Raw genomic sequence first — 22,422 nt, forward strand, 5'->3', positions numbered from 1 at the left:
TCTTTGCAGAATTTCATACTGGTATTCATTCAAATTGCTCCCTCAGATGGACTACCCCGCCCCCGCAGTAAAGATTAAGGCCTATAGCACTCATATTAGCGCCATAAAAACCATCGATACTAAAGCTAGTTTGCTTGCTAATGAAGTTAAATCAATTTTCAACAATGCTTTAAGTAGCTCACCCTTTAGCAGTTCAAGACAAACTTGGACATCAGAAGGTGGTTTTGAAAAAAAAAAAAAAAAAATCAATAGGTTATATATTTCTGAGGTACGTTCTCCAGAGCAATGAATGTTTTGCTCGCTTGGTCTATAAATGTGGTAAAATGTTGTAATGTCTTGCTATGTCTACGTTGAACTGAACTTCTGACCCAACACTCTGAAATAGTTTTCATATTTCACTTGCAGTCATTCTGAAAACAAATGGATTTGAAAATGGCTCAGTGGTTATCTACTGTATAGTATCTCGAATCAGACACTGTTGCAGTTGCAGAAAACATTGACTTTGGCCTAGGCTAATTTATTTTCTAGGCCTAAGATGTTTTTTTCTCTCTGGAATGGATAGGTGTTATATCTGAAAACTATTCCTTTCACTGGGAAACTGCTGTATGCCCCTTTGTATGTGTGTTATTCATATTTCTAATAAAATGCCAAAATAATGAGACACTCAAAGAAATAACAGCCTCAATATAAGTCATAGTCAACAGGACCTATGATGTGTTTTTCGAAGCATGGTTGGTTGGATCTTGTGATGTGTATGACTTTTTGGTGGCCTAAACAGTCGGAAAACAAATGAACTATTGGATCTTATTTCAATGGGCCTCCCTTGTATCATGTATCATTTCCATAACATGTTCAAGTTGTATCCCCTTGAAAGTAAGGAAAGGGGAGAGACAGCATGCTGACTGTCTCAGCAAATCATCAAATCTGCCCTCTCTCTTTCTCTAAAATTAACATGTGAGATATCTAATATAATATTTAAAGCTGTGAAGCATGCTGATTTAAGGATGATAACTGCCTTACCTAGCACATCTCTGCACATTAATTAGTTTCACAGACCCTTTTGTTTCATCAGTCTAATGCTTTGAAAGAACAAAGAGACACCTGCATCAATCATAATTATTTTACTGATGCCAAAATTAGAAATGGCGAGGCGGACAAACGCTAACTCTGCTCACGGGCAAGGGGAGCACTGTCTCCTTCAAACAGAGATAGGTGAATCGATAAATATCACTCTCACTGATTGTACTTAATTAGAAACGTAAAAAGCCAGTGCTGGGAAAAGCTGTTTGGAATTGAGTTGGAGAGGCTGTCAGAGCCAATTAAGCTGCTGTATTATTGCAATGAAGGAAAAAAGGGAGATTAAATTAAGAGAGGGAATGTGTGTGTGTGTGTGTGTAAGAAAGTGTGAATTGTGATCAGTTCCTCACAGCAGTCAGAGTGTTCTGGGTGACTTTCTCTCTGGTGAGATTCCAGATGAGTGAAGAGTGCTGATGAAACCATTAAATCATATTAGGGTAACATTTTCAAGTATGTTTGAATTTTTTACTCTTAACCAGTCAATAAAATGGGCTGCTACCCCTTTTTAAACCACCTGCATATTAGGTGTTAATCTCTCCAGTAACACTCACAGAGCATAATTGTTCTATAACTGTCAAATTTTAAAACCTAATGTTAAAATTCTGCATTTCATATATTACATTTTAATCCTGGAAAATTTAAATAATATGCGTGTACAGTATGTGTAACCAATGTGTCAATAACTTTTTTTCTTTCTTTTTAAGTTAAAAAAAAGTGAGTTACTAATCATGCAAGAGTCAGATGAATGTTTTATGCAATAGTCACTTTTTTATTAAAAGACTGTCAACACATAATTTTTCCTTCTTTGTATTTTAATCCATCCACACAGATGCACAACATCCTGGAAAGGCTTTCAGAGATCTGAAAACATTTCAAACTAAGGAAGAAAATGTCACGTCACAGTCCCACCCAAAACTCTGTTTTCCTTGTCCAAATGCAACACTGAAACCTGAATTTTCATAAATTGCCACTTTGGTTAGAGTTTTTAAAACTAATTATTTTCAGTTTCCAGAGCCTCAGTAAATACAAGACATACAAATGGCACAGTCCAAAGTAGGAGAGGGGTAAACCGGCCAGGAGACAGGAGCGACTAGCAGGAATTGCTGAGGGAGGTGGGGTCCCAACCGTGATTGAAGTCTGGGGTCAATAGCACAGCACGCATGCAGGGAAAGCATAGAGGTATTATACATAACTAAAAAGAGGGATGAAGTATCACCCCTATTCATTTCATTGGTCCATGCTGGCTACTTCGGCCAAAACTACTTGGCTGCCACTATCTTTAAAAACGGTGTATGGCATGTGCGCACTTTCGGCGCCCTATAGGCCATATATCAAGAATAGGTTGCATGCACCAAAAGCTTATATGTACTATTTTTTCGTATGTACATGAAAAGCTTGCACATACACTACGTTTTCTTCCACATGCAGAGCCGGACAGTAACAGAGTACATTTACTTGAGTACAGTACTTGAGTACAATTTTGAGGGATCTGTACTTTACTTGAGTATCATTTTTGGGGAGTACTCATGACTTTACTCAAGTACATTTGAGAGGCAAATATTGTACTCTTTACTCCACTACATTTCTATCCATAACCGTGAGTACCAGTTACTTCTTCTTCTTCTAAAAAAAAAAAGAAAATTCTCAGAAACCCTCAATTTGTTGTTTCCCTCTCAAACGTGATTGGATTGTGCAGGCGCCACTGATTGGGACAGCCTATCAGCAATCACCTCCAGCTTTCCGCCAAAGTAAACTCCATGGTCAGATTTAGATAAGAGAGCCTAAACCATGGATCTAAACAATGGATGAAGACGCAGCAGGTCCATCCCGGGAATGTGCCAACCTGTGGCCCCACCTCGCCAGACTATTTCAACTTTCTGAACAAGTTAATGATAGTTTTCGCTTCAAGTGTTTCAATTACAAAATAGTATTTTGTATTTGAAATACGTATTTTAAATACATGTATTAGAAATACTGCCCATCCCTGGCAACATGGTAAAAAGATGAAAATTACTTGATTTTACTTTCAATTCCTTTTACCTTCTCCAAGGTATTAACATTTTTCATAACTCCATGTAGGACGTTTATGTACATAAATGTAAGCACTGTGGCAGTAGTAATGCAATATTTCGAAAATGTAGGCTACTCTTGTACTCTTGATTCTCAAGTACTTTTAAAAACAAGTACTTCAGTACTTTTACTTAAGTAGGCACCTGACTGTTGTACTTTTACTTGTACTTGAGTAAAATTGAGCAAAGGGTATCTGTACTTTTACTCAAGTAATAAATCTGTGTACTCTGTCCACATGCAAATGAAAAGCTTGCACAGCTTTTCATTTGCATGTGTCTTGCACATCCCCATAAAAAGCTCACACACATACTAGTTTTACATTGCACATACACCACTTTTGTCTTGCACAACCAGGTAAAATGCACACACACATGCTACTTTTACTTAGCACATACACCACTTTTGTCTAACACATCCACAGAAAATGTGTGCACGCACACAAACACACACACACACACACACACGCAACAAGTGTTTATTGTTTCTAGGTTACCAAAACCCTCTGCCACCAGGCACCAGAATCTTCAAAATAATATTGATGATTACCATGTACATTTAGCATGTACACAAAATCTGGTTTGGCTCTTACCGGAAGCTTTTACTGTCTAAAATATTTGTTTTTATTATATATAAATTATTATTATATAAAATATTTTGTTTACTAGTCCTTCCCCACTCCCCCTCAATTACCGAGTGCACTTGGATGGGGATCACTCACAGCTAAATGAAGTTCCCTTGATTAGCGTGTAGGACATTATATCCACTCAACTTTGGGGCGAACTTCACTCTGCCTACTGGAAACAGGTTCTGACATAGCCTACTATGGATTTGTTTACACTCGGCGTTGAAGGGTTTATAACACACTACCACTTAACAGTAATTGGTTTCGGATGGCCCTTAATATGGCAGAACCCTTCACGAGAATGCACAGAGTGCACATGGCCAAAGTCCTTTAAGGCAAGTCCCTCCACTCGGCGGCCATATTGCAATGCTTTTTGGGCACTCATCGGGCATCCTTTTCGGCAGAAATGCGCGTGTGCAAGGCTTCACGACACCAATCTTGCTCCAGCGGCGAGTTCACAACACATGACTGGCACGATGTCTTCACAACACAGAATATGATTGGCTCAATGTATTCACATGTCGACGTTTTGCCGAGGAAGGGGTGGGATATGTGTAGACAACGGCGTTACAAACTAGCCCCATGCATTTCCATGGAGGATTTTTTGAGTGCTGTTTCCTCATTAAAAAGTCTCTGACGTGGCTAGGGAGAGGGCAAAGTAACTAGTTTCGGAAAGGGTCGGTCAAAAAGGGACAACTTGGATGGCTGATGCTCACACTTCAAATCCTGACCCCCTGACAGAAGGTTTCCACACAGCACATTTCTCAGTAGGCCTACTAAATTTAGCCTCAGGGTCATGGACATAAAATCAGCAAACTAGTTAAGACTATCAGGAAGTTGAAAAGTCTGACTACTTAATGAAGATATAGTGTCTAATGCCTTGATTAAGTTGTTGTTGCACATAAACAATTAATATTCATAGAAACAACAAGGTCACGAAAACATCATGTATTTCATATCTGTGTCTTCATGCTAACATTACCAGGACTGCCTGGTTTGTGTGATAAATAAACTACAATCCTTGTTGATACAAGCACGAATATGTGGTGTTGTGACAAACCTGGGTTAACTCTTAAGCCCTCCTTACACTGACAGACTTTGTAAAGATTTGCAAAGATTTGGAAAATATTTTTGAAAGACTACAATCTCAGACCCTCTCACATCTTAAGACAAGTAATAGAGTTTTAAGTCACTGACTATGATTTTGCAATGACTAGGGATCTTGCCGGGTCACTATTTACAAGACTGCAACTAGAGTCCTTTAAATTATTATCCATCGTGCAATAGATATCTACAGGAACTGAAATGATCATGCGTGACATCTCTAACCGATATGGAGTTGTTCTGTCGCGTGGAAGAGCCGACTAAAGATGTATAAGAAACGAATAACAAATTATCATATTCATGGGTTTCATCCATAATACCTCCATGGTTTCATCATTTCATCATCATCATCATTGCTACAGCTGTCGCCCACTTTGCCCCTTCCTGTTTGGTGTTGGCCCCATTTGCATGAGTCACGACTAGAAAGACTTGCGATAATATCAAACTTGTTTGATATTGTCGTCACGGCAAAACTAGAAAAAGACTGACTCCGACTGACTTAAAACCGCTAAGATTGGCACCTTACACTTAACGATCTAGTTGACGGGAGCGCACCGCGATTCCAGTACAACTCCCATGATTTCTGTCCGACTTTGAAAATTTAGTTGCCGACTGTGAAGACAGACCAAAATCTTACAATATAAGGCAGCCATAAGTGGTAAAGTTGTAATAGAAGAGCTGTATGGCTTCATTCGCCTAACAAAACAATGCCATAGGGTCTTGTTGTAGGAGGTTTACCACTTACTCTGAGTTAACTTACCCAGGTTTATAACTAAACCACGTACTTGGAATACCCCTGGTTCTGGAGTGGTTCTCATTTGAAGTTAAAGTTAAACTGTCACCAACTCTGTTTAGCTTGCCTGGGCAAATACCATAGATATATATACTAACTGGATGTCACCTTGGGCTCACAGCATGCGTCAACACCTCCGCCATCTTGGATCGGGGATCTGAAGCTCTAAAGTAGTTATCCCACGTTGTCAGTGTTTTTAGCGACTTTTGTCCATCCCCAGCGACAGAAAATCTTATCTAGCGACTAGTGACAAATTTGGCGACTTCTCATAATGATGCCAAACTCGGTTTCGTTGTTGAAACATCAGAAAATCACCCTTCTCATGACTTTTTTGTTTGTGAAGTAAGCTGCATCGTGTTCGCCCAAAGCGTTGCCCCATAATTATAAAAGTAATGACTGGCTTATGTAGTGTCAGACCATGTTCTTGCACGGAAGTACAGTAGATGTTCTATAGATCTAACAGCTCAGCTGCAGCAACATGAGAGATTACAACCAGAGTTAACGAGACAAGAGGTATATAGCCTCAATCAGAGCCCGTCTACGGAGAGCCTGTTCATTCCCATTGAAACTGGTTTCAGCTCACCCATAGTTCCCCTAGGGGTGGTTGCGAGATGAGCGCAGGTTGAGTTTATGGGGCTAGGCGGCTACATTTATTTTTATTGTCAAAAGCTTAATTTTCTCTGTACTAGATCATAAATACATGTCTGGAATTTGGAACAAACCAAAAAACTCTTGAGATTTTGACGATTTACAGTGATTTTATATTCGTTAGATCTTTGCCTAGATTGACACTGATTAATTAATAAGGAGTGGATACCTGCGCCAAGATGGCGTCTCTATTGACACATTCATTACAATGCACAGCACTAGCCAAGGCAACTTCTAGTCAGTATATATACAGTATATATATATATATATATATATATATATATATATATATATATATATATATATATATATATATATACACACAATATATAATACTGTCGAAATGAAAGCGAATTATATAGGGGGAAATTCGCTTTCATTTCAAATCGTTCAACCTCAATGAGAGTGAAGCAGAATTCGGTGGAATGGAAATGCACCGTCTGGGGGCGTGGGAGCCAAAACACTTAAATGCAAGCTCTGCAACCAATGTTCCCAAAAGCAATTAATTTAAAGAGAGGAGGGACAATACGTTGCAAACATCAGTGAAGTGCACAGCAAACTTAAAGGTAAAGTCAGCAATTGTGCAGGAAGTTGCGTTTGTTTATTTTTATGTTTATATTTAAATTATTTAGCAGATGCTTTTGTCCAAAACAAAGTAGCCTACATTATATTTTAACCAAGGACCAAACCAAACACACCAAAGAGGTAGCTCAACCCTCCCGTCAGGCCATGTCCACATGAAAACGACGGGTATATTTTTTCTCACCATTTTCACACCTTTTAGGACATAGGGAAAAAAAATGGTGCCAACGCGAAGAGGTGAAAACGAGCGAAAACGCTGTAGTGTATATGCGTTCTGTGCACACAACATATGCTTTCTCTGTCTATATTCTGCAGCGTTTGTCAAGATATGAGCCTCCTCGACGAGTAGATTGCTGGTCCACGGTGCCACAAATTTAAATTATGCCCAGCTTCTGTCTGCTAATTTGCGATGCAGAGGACCGAAAAAAAATAAATTCAAATTTCCCCAATCAGGAAATACTTCCTAATTTGTTGTCATCGAATATAGAGGCATACAATTGGTGGTAATGGCATGAATGTCCATGTGTGCACGTCTGCGAACGAACATCACTAACCACTCGGTGAGTTGCAGTTTTCAAAACGAACATTAAGGGTTGTTTTAAAGACATGTTTGTGCATGCCCATAGGCAGCCACTCTGAAGTAGTCAAAGGCGATTCAAAACGAGTCAGAAAAGTCGAGACAGGACCCATCGTCAAAATTTCGGTGACCTCCATTCTAGTTCATCCAAAACAAACCAGAAAAGGGACTCCAGAAAAGTAAATTTTTTTTGAAAAATAACCCCTTAAATAATGACTTCTGGCGAGTTTTATGGGAACTTTAGGCTGAGTAATTTGTCATTATAAGGGCCATCAATACATGGGTTTCCCGTTTACCAACAAAACTAGATGCGTGTGCAGCTGTGGGGCAGAAGACGCTTGGTGGCCGTCCACAATGTTATAAACTTAACCTAAATAGTTGGCTGCTGTAAGCTACAATTGGAATTTTTTGTATACCCCTGTTGTCTCAATGATAATAACATCTCATTTCAGGCTATATTTCAGAGTTTGCCCTTCATTTGCATTACTAATATAACATCATATTTTGTCATTTTTGGTGAAGACATGCATTCCGTTAGGGATATTGAACATATTGAACATTCTCTAACCATCGTCATTTCAAATTGGTGCAGTTTTCAGCACAAAAACTCATTTTATACTTTTCATGGAGAGCATTGCTCTATGCTGTTCTATGGTGCTTTCTGCATCTTAGTTGCGCACGCATGTTTTCGTGACATAGAAATAGAAATCCATGTATAGGCTACATCCTAGAAATCCATGTATAGGCTACATCCTATATTTTTCAGGACAGTCAGGGATTTTCACCCATGTGGGAAAATATAATCTAATAATACTTGCAGAGCCTATGTCTCTCATGTCCGCCTTTATATCAAGGAAAACATATTTGTGTTGTTGCATTAGTGTCAAAGGAAGCATGCCATTAGAAATAACTATTTAGATGGGATTATGTGGAATCTAGCAATATACAAATCGTGATGGTGGGATATTCCATGGTTTAGCAATTTACAAGAATATATGTACTGAGTGACATAAATATTTTATTCATAAGACTATGAATTGCTTTATTCACTTGAGTATTGTAACTGAACCATTGGATGAAGAATGTGTCTAATACTCTGCATACCCGCTGCATTTGTGACCTGAAAAAATAGCTGTTCTTGCATATGTGCGGATCCCATGAATCTGTGCATGTGAGACCAACTTTTGATTGTTTAATAAGGACAGCAAGTTCACTATTTTGGGTTGCTATTACATTAGAATTGCAGGCCAAAGACTGTGTACAAATGTGCTGTAATTTCAAAACCGGATTACTCGGGAACAGCTGTTTGTTTTGATATATGGGTTGTCATGTGTTCAGTCAAGAGTTTGTGAGATATTCCACTGAGAAGAATGTGGAGATGGGCACAGTTATGCATAATGTAGGCCTAATAGGCCTAGCACGAATTTAGCATCATTTTGATCAGGCAAATAATATCGTTTAGAAAATATAAAAATCAAAATGAACAAACTCGAGAGGTAACCGCATTCATCTTTTCATAATTTTTGGAATTTTGGATTTTCCCCCGGATACAACGAATGCTATTTTTTGATTGGATGTCGGGTGACTATTATATTTGATTGGCTGGTGAGTGGTGGGCTACTTTTGATACTGTAGGCCTGAGAAATGCAGGGCGTGGCGTGTGACTTGAGAACCCTGCTTTAATGTCAATCAGAGTTTCTCTTAACACAATCTAGCTTTTCGGCACACCAAAATAAATTAAAATGCTTATGAGTCCCTTTGATCTGCGCAGAAGGTTGTCTTTTTAAATGTCCAAACTCTGGGGTGCTCTGGCACCGGCTAGCAAAAGCAACAGTTTCCCTATCAATATTACGGTCCAGTCTAGAAACTAGAAACAGCAATTATGGAACAATAGGCTACTTAACTTCCAGCGTGTGTCCACACAGCCAATCTGTAGCCTACCCTGCAGCTTGCAGCGGCAATCCCCACAATGGTTACAGGTAACGTCTCGTTCTCCTTCTCGCTGGAGCTGTAGGCTAGATACGGCTTGTCTTTTCCCTAGGTTTCTGTAACGATGTGCCCCGTCTATTTACATCTCTCCCTAACACCCCGGAATCAATCAAGCCAACGTTCAAGTGCACTGTTTCCTTCTCTTCTCCCCACACGCAAGGGAAAGAAAGCAGGGCACAAGCTATTTTTTCTGTGCTTTATTGAACTATATTGAACTTTATTGAAATGTTTAAGTGTACTTCTTTGATCTTATTACTTATTCAATATTTAAAGGGGATTGGCCAAGTTTTACACCAATTTATGGCGCCTATAAGCAGAGACTTTCTAATGAGGAGACACATCACTCAAAAAAATCTCTATAGAAAAGCATGGGGTTTGGCCGTTGTCTACACATATCCCACCCCTTTCTCGGCAAAACGTCGACATGTGAATACATTGAGCCAATCATGTGGTGTGATGTGAATACATTGAGCCAATTATATGGTGTGTTGTGAAGACATCGTGCCAATCATGTGTTGTGAACTCGCTGCTGGAGCAAGATTGGTGACGTGAAGCCTTGCATTTCTGCTGAATAGGCTGCCCGATGAGTGTCCAAAAAGCGTTGCAGTATGGCCGCCGAGTGGAGGGACTTGCCTAAAAGGACTTTGCTATAGGCTAACTGTAGCCTATCACAGAAAAACTTCCCTGTAGAAGAATGAAGAAATCTTATTCCTTTGGAGGACACATAAGCTCAGCCCACTAATCACTGCATCTGTGACATACTACTCAAGACAGGTGGGCAGGGCATGTGAACACCCCAGATAGCAAAATCAGATTTGCAGATATTGAACCATTAGTCGCTTGCCGCTGTTGAAATAGGCTCTGTTGGACCACTATCACCTTCAATTTAACTTGTTGTGAATATAAAAGCTAAACAAACATAACATGTAATTAAAATGATGGAAGAAGTATAACTGAATGAAAAAAGTGTTTGGACCACAATTGGAAAAATATTGGGCCGTTTGACGTCATCCCGCTGGTGGACCGCCAGAAAACCGATGAGCAAAATGCCAGGGGACCACCAGATCTGCCCCTATGGTCAGTGGTCCACCAGCCTCTTTCTATGTGGATCAGACAATCAATGTTCAAAGTGTGTGAACTTGTTTGCAGTTTAGGCTACAGTAGGCCCGTACTGTATTTGCACACACATCCTCTTCCTGAGGCACGTCCACGCAAGGCGGCTGTGTCCAGCTGTCATCTGCAGAGCCTGGCTTCAGCTGCAGCTCTGAGCCTCTGCCTTTGCTGAAGCTACTGAGCCCCCCCAGGCTGATTGGCTCTGGAAAGCTCAAAGCAATGTTTTACAGATGCCTACTTCATTTGAGCACTGCCTGTCTGGTAGCGGTAGTACTTTCCTATATGCTTATTTTTAATGGCAAGCTTTATTTGCTGAAGACGTGCCAAGATATTATCAGCACTGTAGTATAGTAGTAAGCATGGTGCTTGTATTGTTTGATCTAGACCACAAAGCAACCTGAATCGCTTTAAATAATTATACTTTTCAATAGCATCATGAATGACAGCTTCGGCTGTCCCTCAGGTTTCTAGAGGAATGTGGGCTCAAAAATATCAGTTTCCCCAGCAGGGGCAAACATATATTAAACTATTTCATTAAAGGTTAAAAAGCTATTTAAGACCAGATGTCCTTTGATGAAGGATAAAGGGACACAAGACAATGTAAAAGATCAATGCACAAACATTATGAGTCCTATAGACTACAAATTCACCAAATTACACTAAATATGAGATACAGAAAATATAAGTTGCTGAATGGAACCGAAAGATATCCTAACTTACAGGCACACAACAACAGATAGTACAATAGTCCTATTAAATGTTGTCCTCAGAAAAGCCACAGTGGCCATCCTCCTCAGTTAGTCAACTAACCAAAGCAAGCTAGCTGAATAATTCATATGCTTAATGTTTACTCTTTTATTTGGGTATTAATGTAATTAGTTAACCCCAATATCTAAGTAGCAGCTTGCACAGTGAACCAGTGATTTAGGTATTTGAGGTCTTGAGTTGTCATTCTTCATTTTAAATATTATTGTGTGAAGTTTTTGAAAGGCTTCAAAAACAACAAATTTCAGCATCTTGCAATGTTGTCTGTTTAAGAATCACAACACCTAAAGAATCTGCTTCTTACCGAGTCATCTCAAAATAATCATTAAATCAAATTGTTAGGTCCCTTGTGGCCTCTCCTATTTGGAGCACTTGCAAAGAAAATGCATTGTTTAGAGATAATGCAAAATGCATCAATTCAGCTATTGTACTCTATCAGATTATACACTTATTATCCATACGATGGTCAAGATATGGTCATGAATAAGTAAAATGTCAGTGTCTGCAGTCCTCTGAGAAAATGCTCTTGGCCCTTTTTGTACAAGCATAAAACCTGTTCCACACACGAGCCAACTACGTCTACAAATGTTTTGCTTTGATATGCACATTTAATCAATAAAGCCTCAAGGCAAATTAGTATGCACACATGGTAATGTGCCTCCAGGCCTAACTTCACTTCCTTCCTGTTGCCTTTGGTGAACTTCTCTGTCACTCTGTGCAGTTCCCATGCTCCTCCTTGCTCTGAGACATAAAGCGTAAATCTCTGTGAGAATAAGAAACCGCGCTTCAATGAAATGTTCTAGAAAACGAGAGATGAGGATCTCTGATTTAAAAAAAAAAAAATATTTACTGCTCATCCATATCAGTCTGTTGGGGAACAAGCCTAGTAATTTCCGTTCAGAAGAATACTTCACATTTTCGAGTACTTTACTTGCTGTCAGGGTAATTATAAAAGGTGAACTGTCGCTGAGATTAACCACCTGGCCTGGCATTTGTTTGACATTAATAACGAACAGTAATGAAGCAGATTTTTTAACCAATCACCTTCATAATGTCATTGCTAGTGTTCACCCCCACAGCTGGTTTGCTGGCTAAGTCTTGAAATATCTCAGTTCTTACAAAGAAATAAAAGACCTTGATAATATATTCAACTAATCACAGCATTCACTGCATCTTAATTCCACTAAGGTGTTGAACTCGAAAGACATCATTTAGCCTTCTGCACAGGAATCCATCTCATAACATGAATGACTTTATTTTCTCCCCAGCCCACCCTGCATGATGGTTGATAAAGACACGTCTCCAACTGACAGTCTTGTGTCAAAGAGTGAAAAACCACAGACAGCAACCAACTGACAGTCTTGTGTCAAAGAGTGAAAAACCACAGACAGCAACCAACTGACAGTCTTGTGTCAAAGAGTGAAAAACCACAGACAGCAACCAACTGACAGTCTTGTGTCAAAGAGTGAAAAACCACAGACAGCGTAAGAAGCCCTCTACTGGACATTCAGAGCGGAGGGCGACGAAGCCCACAGGTGAGCTTGTTTCAGATCCTTCGGCGACACAAACACAAATAAGGTGTTCACACTGGCGGGTCGGCAGACTCATGTCTCCGAACTCCAAGATGACTCACACTTACCACCGAGATTACAGGACTCTGCCCACAGGGACCACTTCCTCATTTTCATGCCTAGGCCTCTGCCCGTTTGAAGAGGGGGGAAGCGTGACTAAACTGGCCCCTTGGGCTCACAGCCTTTTTATGGAAATAGAGATATCAGGGGATGTCAGTTTGCCACTGCCAGAGTTTAAATGTTGCTCACGCACACCCCTTGTACATTACAAAATCTCACCCTGACACTCGGAGACAGAGACAGTGGCGAGGACTTGAAATGCTTTGGGGACCTTATCAAAAGAGGCCCAGAGTTCACGTGAGAGCAGAGAGAATCTCAGTTTGATTTGTACATGACAAGAATGTACGGTCTTTTAAGTGATTCACTTTGGATTTATAATTGATGTGAAAAAAGCAGACCTACTATCATGTGCCGTATCTGGTCATAATACTATTTCTTTTAATAATAGTTGAGCTAATTATGATTAATATCCTTGCCAGCGTGGAGTTTTTTGATGAAAATCCTTGTGGCTCATTATTTGCAAGTCTTCGGAAGGGGCCCTGTACTCTGCATGAGTCTGTCATAATGAAATAGGCAATTAAGCCTAAATCTCTCTCATTCATCATACTCAGTGGCCAGTCTCGTCCAGCCGGGTCGCTGGGATGTGTGGTTCTGCTCGGGTTCCGCCACAGCCTCACCTCTGGCTTCCAGCATTTAAAGAAGGGAGATGGGCGATTTCACCGCTTAACCTCCCTGGACAGCGTTCGTTCTGAGTCAGGGCTGAGAATTAGCGTTGTCATTTTCCAGAGAAAGAGAGTACTCAACCGCTTCATCTAATCTACTTGGCATGGTTGGCTGTGAAAGGGAGCTCACGAACAAGGAGGACTATAGTGGGATACTGCCCCCTTATGGTGAGAATAGCCCAGTAGGGGCACACAAGTAATTAAAAATACAAACAGGAGTGGAGACAACTCATGTTATGCTGTTGTCCCAGCCTTAAAGACTCAGAGGCAGGCATAAGGTCTTAAAAAAATCATAACAAAAATGTCAGATTATTCAAAAAACATGGTTTGTAATTAAAGGAGTCTGTTTGAGTACTCTTTCTTGTCCCTAGAATGAACTCTTTTTTTATCCCAAATACCCAGAACACTAACCTCCAGTCTTTATTGTTTCATACAACAGCACTGTTTTATAATTCCTCTCACATGAAATGATGTATGTCCCATCAACTATTTCAAAAGGCCTCTTCAGATGCACTCTTAGCACATGAGTAATGGGATTCGAGAGTACACCCCACACATGGAGTCACACATGCAAGGTTCTGTCCACGTTTCCTCTTGCTAAGTTCTTGCTTTGGTAAAAGTTTTAACATATCTCAAAGGAGACAATTTTTTAAAGATTCTTTTGACCATGTTCATCTGAAAGAAAGTAAATCATTAAAAATGCTATACCCGTAGGGAACACAAAAATCAGGTAGTTAGGCCAACCTAACTTCACACAGTGCCACAGTCACAACACTCACACATCCAATAGTAGTAGTATTGGAGTAGACGGAAAGACAGGTCAACTCAGTTCAGGAAGTTACTGTCTTTGAAAAGAAAATGTTTATCATTTAAAACCATCCACCTCTGCTGCTTTAATCATTTCAAGGTTCAATTTCAAGACACATTAGTCATTTCAAAAAAGGCATATTTTCAGAGAACCGTTTCTCCTTTGCTCTCCTAGTAATCACTCTCACCAGTGAGTTTTTAATTCATTTCTTTTACAATGATAAGTGATGCACAAGCCAGAGAAATGGATGATTCTCTTCCACAGCACAACAGTCCAACCCACAATCTTCAAATGGTCCAGGATACACAATGAGAAAAGGTTTGACCTCTGCTTTTTAATGTCTTTTCTTCACTGCTTTTTAGAGTGAAGCCATTGAACCTCTTTATGTAACAGCTTTTCGGCTGTAGCTAAAAAGACCCTTCTTTGTTCATGCACTTCAATTTGCTTGCTTCACAGTACGGTATATGAAGTGTCATGTTTTGCTGATCCTGAATCGGGACATGTTCTGGATATGTGATAAATGTTTCCGATATCGGTCTAAGATTGGGGTGTGGTGAGTGAGGGACTTTGCATCAGAATTAAATCACTGAATCATCACAATGTGATGCAAATTTGACTACTAGAGAGCATCACTAAGAGACTGTGTTTCCATCACAGATTTCCAGGATTTCCATCCACATGTGACTAAAGTGGCCGTAATTTAGAAACAGCAGGTAATGGAGATGAGGTAACAGCATGTCCATATAATTTATACTCACTTATCCTACATCCATATAACCAGAAGACATTGACAGAGAGACAACATTACAAATATGAAGCTACTAGAAAAAATGTGCACTGCAAAAGTTGTGGTAGCAATAATACTTCCTGTATTATTTTTAATGGTTTAATTTGTGTATTCAAAGAGGTGTTTTTGATACATATTTGCTGGTTAAGATTTCTTCGGGATGTGTAAACCCAGATCAATCATTCAGAAGGATTGCTTACAGGCAGAAGTTGTTTACTTGGATTGCATGCATAGCACAAACCCCTTTCCTCCACTGGCCCTAGTTCTACATTCATAGCATTTTATGACCCTGACACTCATCCCCACCACATCCCAGTGTATTGGTATTTGTTGACTTGTGCAGTTGTGAAGCCTTTGTGTTGTTTCTCACTGACCCCTCGACACAAATTGCCATAGACCTAGTTTACAGAATGTTTCATACAACCAAGGTCTGTGAGACTGGTTTAGTTGTAGATGGGCAAATATGTGTCCGTCTGTTGGCTAGAGAGCTCCTAATCCTATTGTTGTGCAACATTTCGACATGACCAAAGATTGATTCTAAGTTCAGTTGTGCAATTAAACGATTTTACATGCAATAGGTGTTTACTCAACAACACAAATGCATGCCAGCCAGTCATTGTGAGTGACAGCTCTCATTGTGAGTTATAATAACACCTGGTTGCTGGTTGATGGTTAAAGGTTGAGTTGTGTACTTCTGGACAAATAGAAGTGGTACGGTTAAAACTCCTCAACGATTATATTGCCATCGAGAACAGCTTTTGTCAACTCATTGAAAAGTAACCAAATGCAGCAGTTCTAGTGCTGCCCTTACCACCTTCTACCTGAAGGAATTTTATTAATGAACTTTGGATCGAAGCCAGGTCCGCTGAGGCAGAACCACCATTTTGCATTTTTCCGCAATTACAGACCTACAGGGGGGCAGCAGCTTTGACAGCCTCTAGGGAAGGCATTGGACAGGGAAGGAAGAGGTAGAAAGGAAAATGAAGAGGTAGAAAGTCCAGCATGCAAATCAGCACTGGACCCACAGTCACTGAAACAGGAGAAGTCTGTAGCATATTCAGTTCTTCATCAGTGGGTTATAGGCTAGATCGCCTATACACAAGCCTCAGGGGATTATTTGAAGTTGGAGCCCATGTTCTCTTAGCCTAAAAATTAGATCACAAAGTTGACCAGTTACACAGTTCAGTGTAAATCTGACAAAAACATCTTTGTGCATAGGATGGGAAATAGCTGTCTTTTACTTTTAGATACAGCCACTGATCTCAGCAAGCTCTTGCTCAGAACTGATCTGGAGATCGTCTTGAATTGGTGCGAGTAGAGTGTTAGAGAGGAACACTCATCTGGCTATTGTCGCTTATCGGACACAAGAGCATCTGTTGTCATGTGTGTGGTCACCAAAGATTCTAGAACAGAGCTCTGTTCTAGAATCTTTGGTGGTCACTCTCTCCCCCACCAGAAGGCCTCAGCAGTGGCAGCTGACCTGAGGACACAAGCTTCACCCACACAATGGCTGCACTTGTGAAGTGCATGTGCCATCCCACTAGCATTGGTAGATTTGCACTTTGAAGACCTTCTAAGAGCCAGAAATCTTGTTAGGTCCAAATAGGATGAAGCCTGTTTCGCCTCTGGGCCCAGCCGCTCTTTGAAGTATACTGTCCAATCCTATGTGATGTTAGAGGGAGGGAATGAAGTAGGAGATCTGTGGCAATGCAGACATTTTGTGCTTGATTAACTATGTGCATTTCCAGGAATGACGACAAGTTTTTGAGACCAGGGGCCCTATCATGACATTCTAAAGCGCAACGTCACTCGTCAAAAGTTTATTCAAATTTAGTAGGATGTCCCATTCACATTGGGAGGGGTTTCAATATCAAACGTGGAGAGCATGGCGCAACAAGGTGTTCCTAGGTTTTTTAATCAGTCATATTGGTGTGTTTGGGGCGTAACATCATTTAAACCAATAAGAATGACATCTGTCATTCCCTTTAACGGCGCAAAGCGCGATATGTCAAATAAATGCATCGGTATTTTGGCATTCAACGGCGCATTTGAAGGAATGGAATAGTCATTCCTAAACCATGCTTTACTAAAACCTAGCATAGCCTTCACGCATTTGCACACGTCTATTATTTGAACTCCTTGGCAAAGTGAAACTAACTTCACCAAGGTGTCAGTCAACGACAATACAGTTATATGCAGTTACTTTTACTATTGACTAACAATTAAGGACAATTAAAGTTACCATCGAAAACATAGGCTGGAAAAAGCAACACTAACACTAAAAGCAACCCTAATATTGCTCAAATGACTGAATAAAACAACATTTATCCTGCAGAGGAGTTGCTTATATCTCGTGACAGTGCGTCTTCAGCTGTGCTCCATACGTGTCTCTCGCCTCTCCCCTAATCACTTTTAACCGTCATTACCAAATTGCAAATGATGGTGAATAACTACTCATCATGAGATGTACAGTATTTCGTAATATCTTTATTCTAATTATGTTTCCTATTGTAATCATGTAATTTGTAATGTTTTGCATGGACGTGCGTTGGTGTGCGTTCATGAATGATAGAAGATGCACCTGCCAATATGACTGTTGACAATGCGCTCTTAAAATAACATAAACAACTCGCCATAGACTTCTGACCAGGTGTACAATAACGATTTTTAGACAATGCGCCAGGCCCCTCCCTAGGTTGTTAATTGCTACACCCCTGGGCGCATTGTTTAAAAAATAAACGTGCAAAATAACGAATTACATTTTGCGCGGGTGGAAAATGAGTTTTACGCCATGCGCCAGTGTGCAAAATACAGCCCCAGGTCACTTGTGAAAGACATTAAAAGAGGCAACTAACAATGCTTAGTCTTGCTCATGCTCTGTCATTACATGACAAATTGCTGGTTTTATCCTAATATAGCTTGATTCTAAGATCTAAAAAATGTGTTTGGTTGACATATGGTTGAATGAAACATTGCTGTAAAAACAAGAAATATTGAAATAGTCTCTTAGTGGTTCTCACTTACAGTGTGCCGTGAAGCAAGGTGAGGTGTGCCATGGAATCTTGAGGAACCCAATGTGTTTTATAAAGGCCTGTGAAATAGGTTATATGGCTATTTTTAAATGCATAAATGACACAGTTTCTTATTTAAAAAGCTCAGTCACTATGATGTGAGCATTTGCCTAGGTGGTCTCAGTTCATGACCATGACAAAATCTGGGCATACAAACGAACACCTCTGTTATAGCGTACAGTATAAGAATGTATGTGACATAATTTAAAATCAGTAAACATACGTGTGCTTTGGCATTTGGTTTTACCTTGTGGTGTGCCCTAGCCCCAAAAAGATTGAGAATCTCTGAAGGAGAGGACATAACTACATGTCAATAACCTTACAAAATATGATTTTATGTGACTTTTTTTTTTTTTAAACGAATAAGTCTGTTCATAGAATACTATCCTATGAAGCAATCAAAATAATAATAATGATTAAAAAATGATGTGCATGTTAACATATTTAAGTAGAGATTTACTCATACTCAGTACAAATTCAAAATTGCAGTATATCTGTATACATAATTGTTTTAACTACACAATTTGTGAAACATCGTAAATGAAATGGTAATAAAAAAAGAAAGATCTAAAATTTGTGGTTGAACTGCAAACGTTTCCCATTCATCATGTGTTGACAGAGTGACCTCAGTAATGCCAGAATGCTGATCATAAAATTCTGAAGGGGTGACCCTGAAAACAGTTTGCAGTAAGCAAGTGGGATTTTTGATCTATTTCTATATGTCACTTCAGTATGATTCGCAGATTTGGTATCTTGGAACAAATCACCCATGTATAACGAAAAGGTACAGTGCATTAGTCTAGTTAAAAGGTGCCTGAAGGAGGCCCCTTTATTTTTCCATTGCTATTTTGAGTCTTATCGTTGAAAGCAGACTGTGTCCTGCATTCCTAATGTGGGGATTTCTGAAGGCGGTCACAGCCTACAGAACCACCTCTGACCTTGTTGAAGCAGTAATGGTACATTAACTCGCTGGTTTCCACACCAGCTGGCTAGGAACGACAATTAGCACTGTACTAGACTAATCTTTGGGGCTCAGTGTGCTTTAAGAAATTTTTTTAATATAGATTATTCATTTTGCATTTGCATTTTTTAAGGTTTTCTGACAAATTTGTTGGTTATAATGTAGGGATGTTTGACACCTTGTGTCAGTTTTTTCCAGATAAATAGTCTACATCATGCCATGGTTGATGTAAGTAAATAAATAAATGTGGAATATGTACCAAAAGTAGTTTCTTATGCATCACAAGTAAACAGACTTAAGAATGTGTATACAGTTTGTGAGTGAACAAAACTTGCAAAGTCTTCAAAGAACTTTCTTTCCAAAGTATGTATGAGTTTTAGACCAGACAGGTGTTTGGGAATGGGCATCGTGGGGCCCTTTGATGTTACTCTAGCCCAGTGCGCTTTCTTCTTTTCTTACATCATAAGCCCTATTCGGACGGGATTCGTTTTACGTGGAGTCGTGGGGTAAAGTAATTTTGCCACAGGACGTCTGTAATATAAATGGCTAACAGGCAAAATCATCACTCTGTGGTAGCCTTGCATTATTTATTACTAAAACCCCTGGCAATAATCGCTTTACCCCACGTCTCCATGTAAAGCTAATCCCGTCCGAATAGGGCTTTACTCTGTTTGGGAAGATCTGGCGCTAAGAGCAGGCTGTGGGGATCTGTTTCACCACAAATCTTGCTGGTTTCTTGCTCGTCCAGCGGGTTTCTTGCTTTTTCTGCAATCTTTTCAGAGGTTTGGTTTGGTGACGCTGACCTTTTGCTTTCCTTTGCTGGACATTGTCAATGGTGTAGTGCTTTCCCCTGACTTAACCAACATGGGTCCCATTTCCTCAATTTCCCCTGTAAAATTACACGGAAAATAGCCCAAGCCCAATTAAGCCCAATTAGCCCAGTTAAGACACCATAGGTCTTTGTGGCCCTTCCCTGTTATTCTCACACCAGGAGTTCTGATTTTTCCTCAGCTTGCTGTACCACTCTGACTCTCAAGGTTGGTTTGCCCAGTCCTGTTCCCTATTCCATACTGTAGTTTAGCCTCTTCACCACCCCACTGCAGGCTCTGGTGTTTTTCCTGACTATTGGACTTCTTTGGCTCAACCTCTACTGTCCCCCAATTGGAGGAGCGCTCAGCAAGACGCTGAAGATCATGACTTAGAGCTAAAATATGTTTGCCTGCTGATTATGCTTCCAATGAATTATATGTCCTTGAAAATGCTTGTCTGTTTACTATCAGTGATTCCTTATTTATACCTGAGGATTTTATTTAATTGGAGCCTAGCGCACCTGCCTCTTTGTCAGAGTGCTAAGCAGCCAATGAGCCGGCTATATATCGTTCATACTTCTATACAGTAACCTTCCGTCTTTGCTAACACTACTGTATATCACAGCTACACTTTTGACTCACAAGTGATGATGCTGTGGTAAGTATGAAGTTATGTCACACAGATGGCAAGGATGACTTCACAGATTTCAGTTCCTCATAGTCTCAAGTCTCTTGACTGCAGACTCCTTACTGCATGTTTTGCATTCATCAATCATCTCCACACATGAGCTCTTTTTCTGTTGACATGATGAGTCACTGTCATCCTATGGCTGGTGTTTCTAGGGAAACCAACAAATCTCTGGTAGTGCTTGATGACAAGACTTGAAGACAAGACAATAAGACTGTGCTTACATGAAGATGCTGAATCTGAGATCCCTTTTTCAATTGGTTAAAGACTGTCTAGCTCCCTGATCACTTAGGGGACTTAGAAAAAAGATTACTACAAAGAGAAAGTTACTAGATGTTTACCCTGAAAACTCTCCATCCCTTAGGGATGAATGAAGAACTGGTTCTGTCATGTTTTTTGTGATGCGATAAGCACTTATGTGGATCTTGTATTATTGTGTATACTGCTGTCTTGAATCCAGATATGTATACATTATGTCTGTATATATTTATAATGTTAATTGCACATATTGTTGTTTTTTTGGTTTTGGTGTAGTTTATACGATTTGTCTTTTGTGTTGACATTGAGTATTGCGGTAATTGACACGTCACGTCTGTAAAAAACCTGAACGCCCTGTGACACATTTCATAATGGTGACATTGATAATGGGCCAATCCTGAAACGTTTGTTTCCTGGTTTTTTGTCCTTAGACTCATTGTTAAAACCTCCGGTCTCAATACAAATTGTATTAGTATCAAGCCCTTGAGTGCGCCTCTGTTTTTTCTACTGTAATAGCTCCCTGATCACACATTATGTTACTTTGGAAGAGTTCACATGAATAATGTGGCAGTTGTTGGTATTTATTCCCCAAGCCATTTGAAGTAGTCTCAACGTTGATTGTTGATTGTCTTTGACAATTATTTCTTATCCCTATTAACATTATTGTGGCAATAAGAAACAAATGCCATTTTATTCAAATACTGATTTGAAAATAGTGTGGTGTTCCAGTGAGAAATGAAAAATAAATGTACCAGTAAAGAAACAAGTAACAGATCAAATTGTAGATTGAAAAGGTATCAAGTCAGGCTACTACAAGTTCTCAAAAATGCTTGAAACAGCCTACCTGCTAAATCCTTATAAATACCTGTACAAGTGTACCATTGGGCATATTGATGGTGGTGTTGAAAACAACATTTTTATATTTGTAGGCCACACTTTGCCACAAATAAATTTATAAATTTTAAAAACAAGAAAATAGCCCGAATTGATTCCGCCCACAACATTTCAGGGCAGTAAATTCGGTCTGGAGTAACACCGTTGAACATTGAGGTAGTCATCTATGCCACCTGAGCGTGCTTGAGTTTTGCTACTGCTGTAGAAGCGTGATAAAATGACGCTATAGCGTCTGTTATACAAGCTATTGAAAGCACAATAACTTTAAAAGACGGTGATGGTGGTTAAGGCATTTGACATTCTCAAATTTTGGGCTGGCTTTCAGGCTAGGCTGACGCGCCCCATAATCAAATCCAAATGGTGTGTTACCAGACTAAGGATTTGAATCTTGCCACACCAGGCTAGCCAGAAATTTTGATCAAACCGCTTGTTTTGGTTTGTTGGTAGGCCCAA

Source organism: Alosa alosa, chromosome 10, assembly GCF_017589495.1.
Source record: "Alosa alosa isolate M-15738 ecotype Scorff River chromosome 10, AALO_Geno_1.1, whole genome shotgun sequence".
NCBI lineage: Eukaryota > Metazoa > Chordata > Actinopteri > Clupeiformes > Clupeidae > Alosa > Alosa alosa.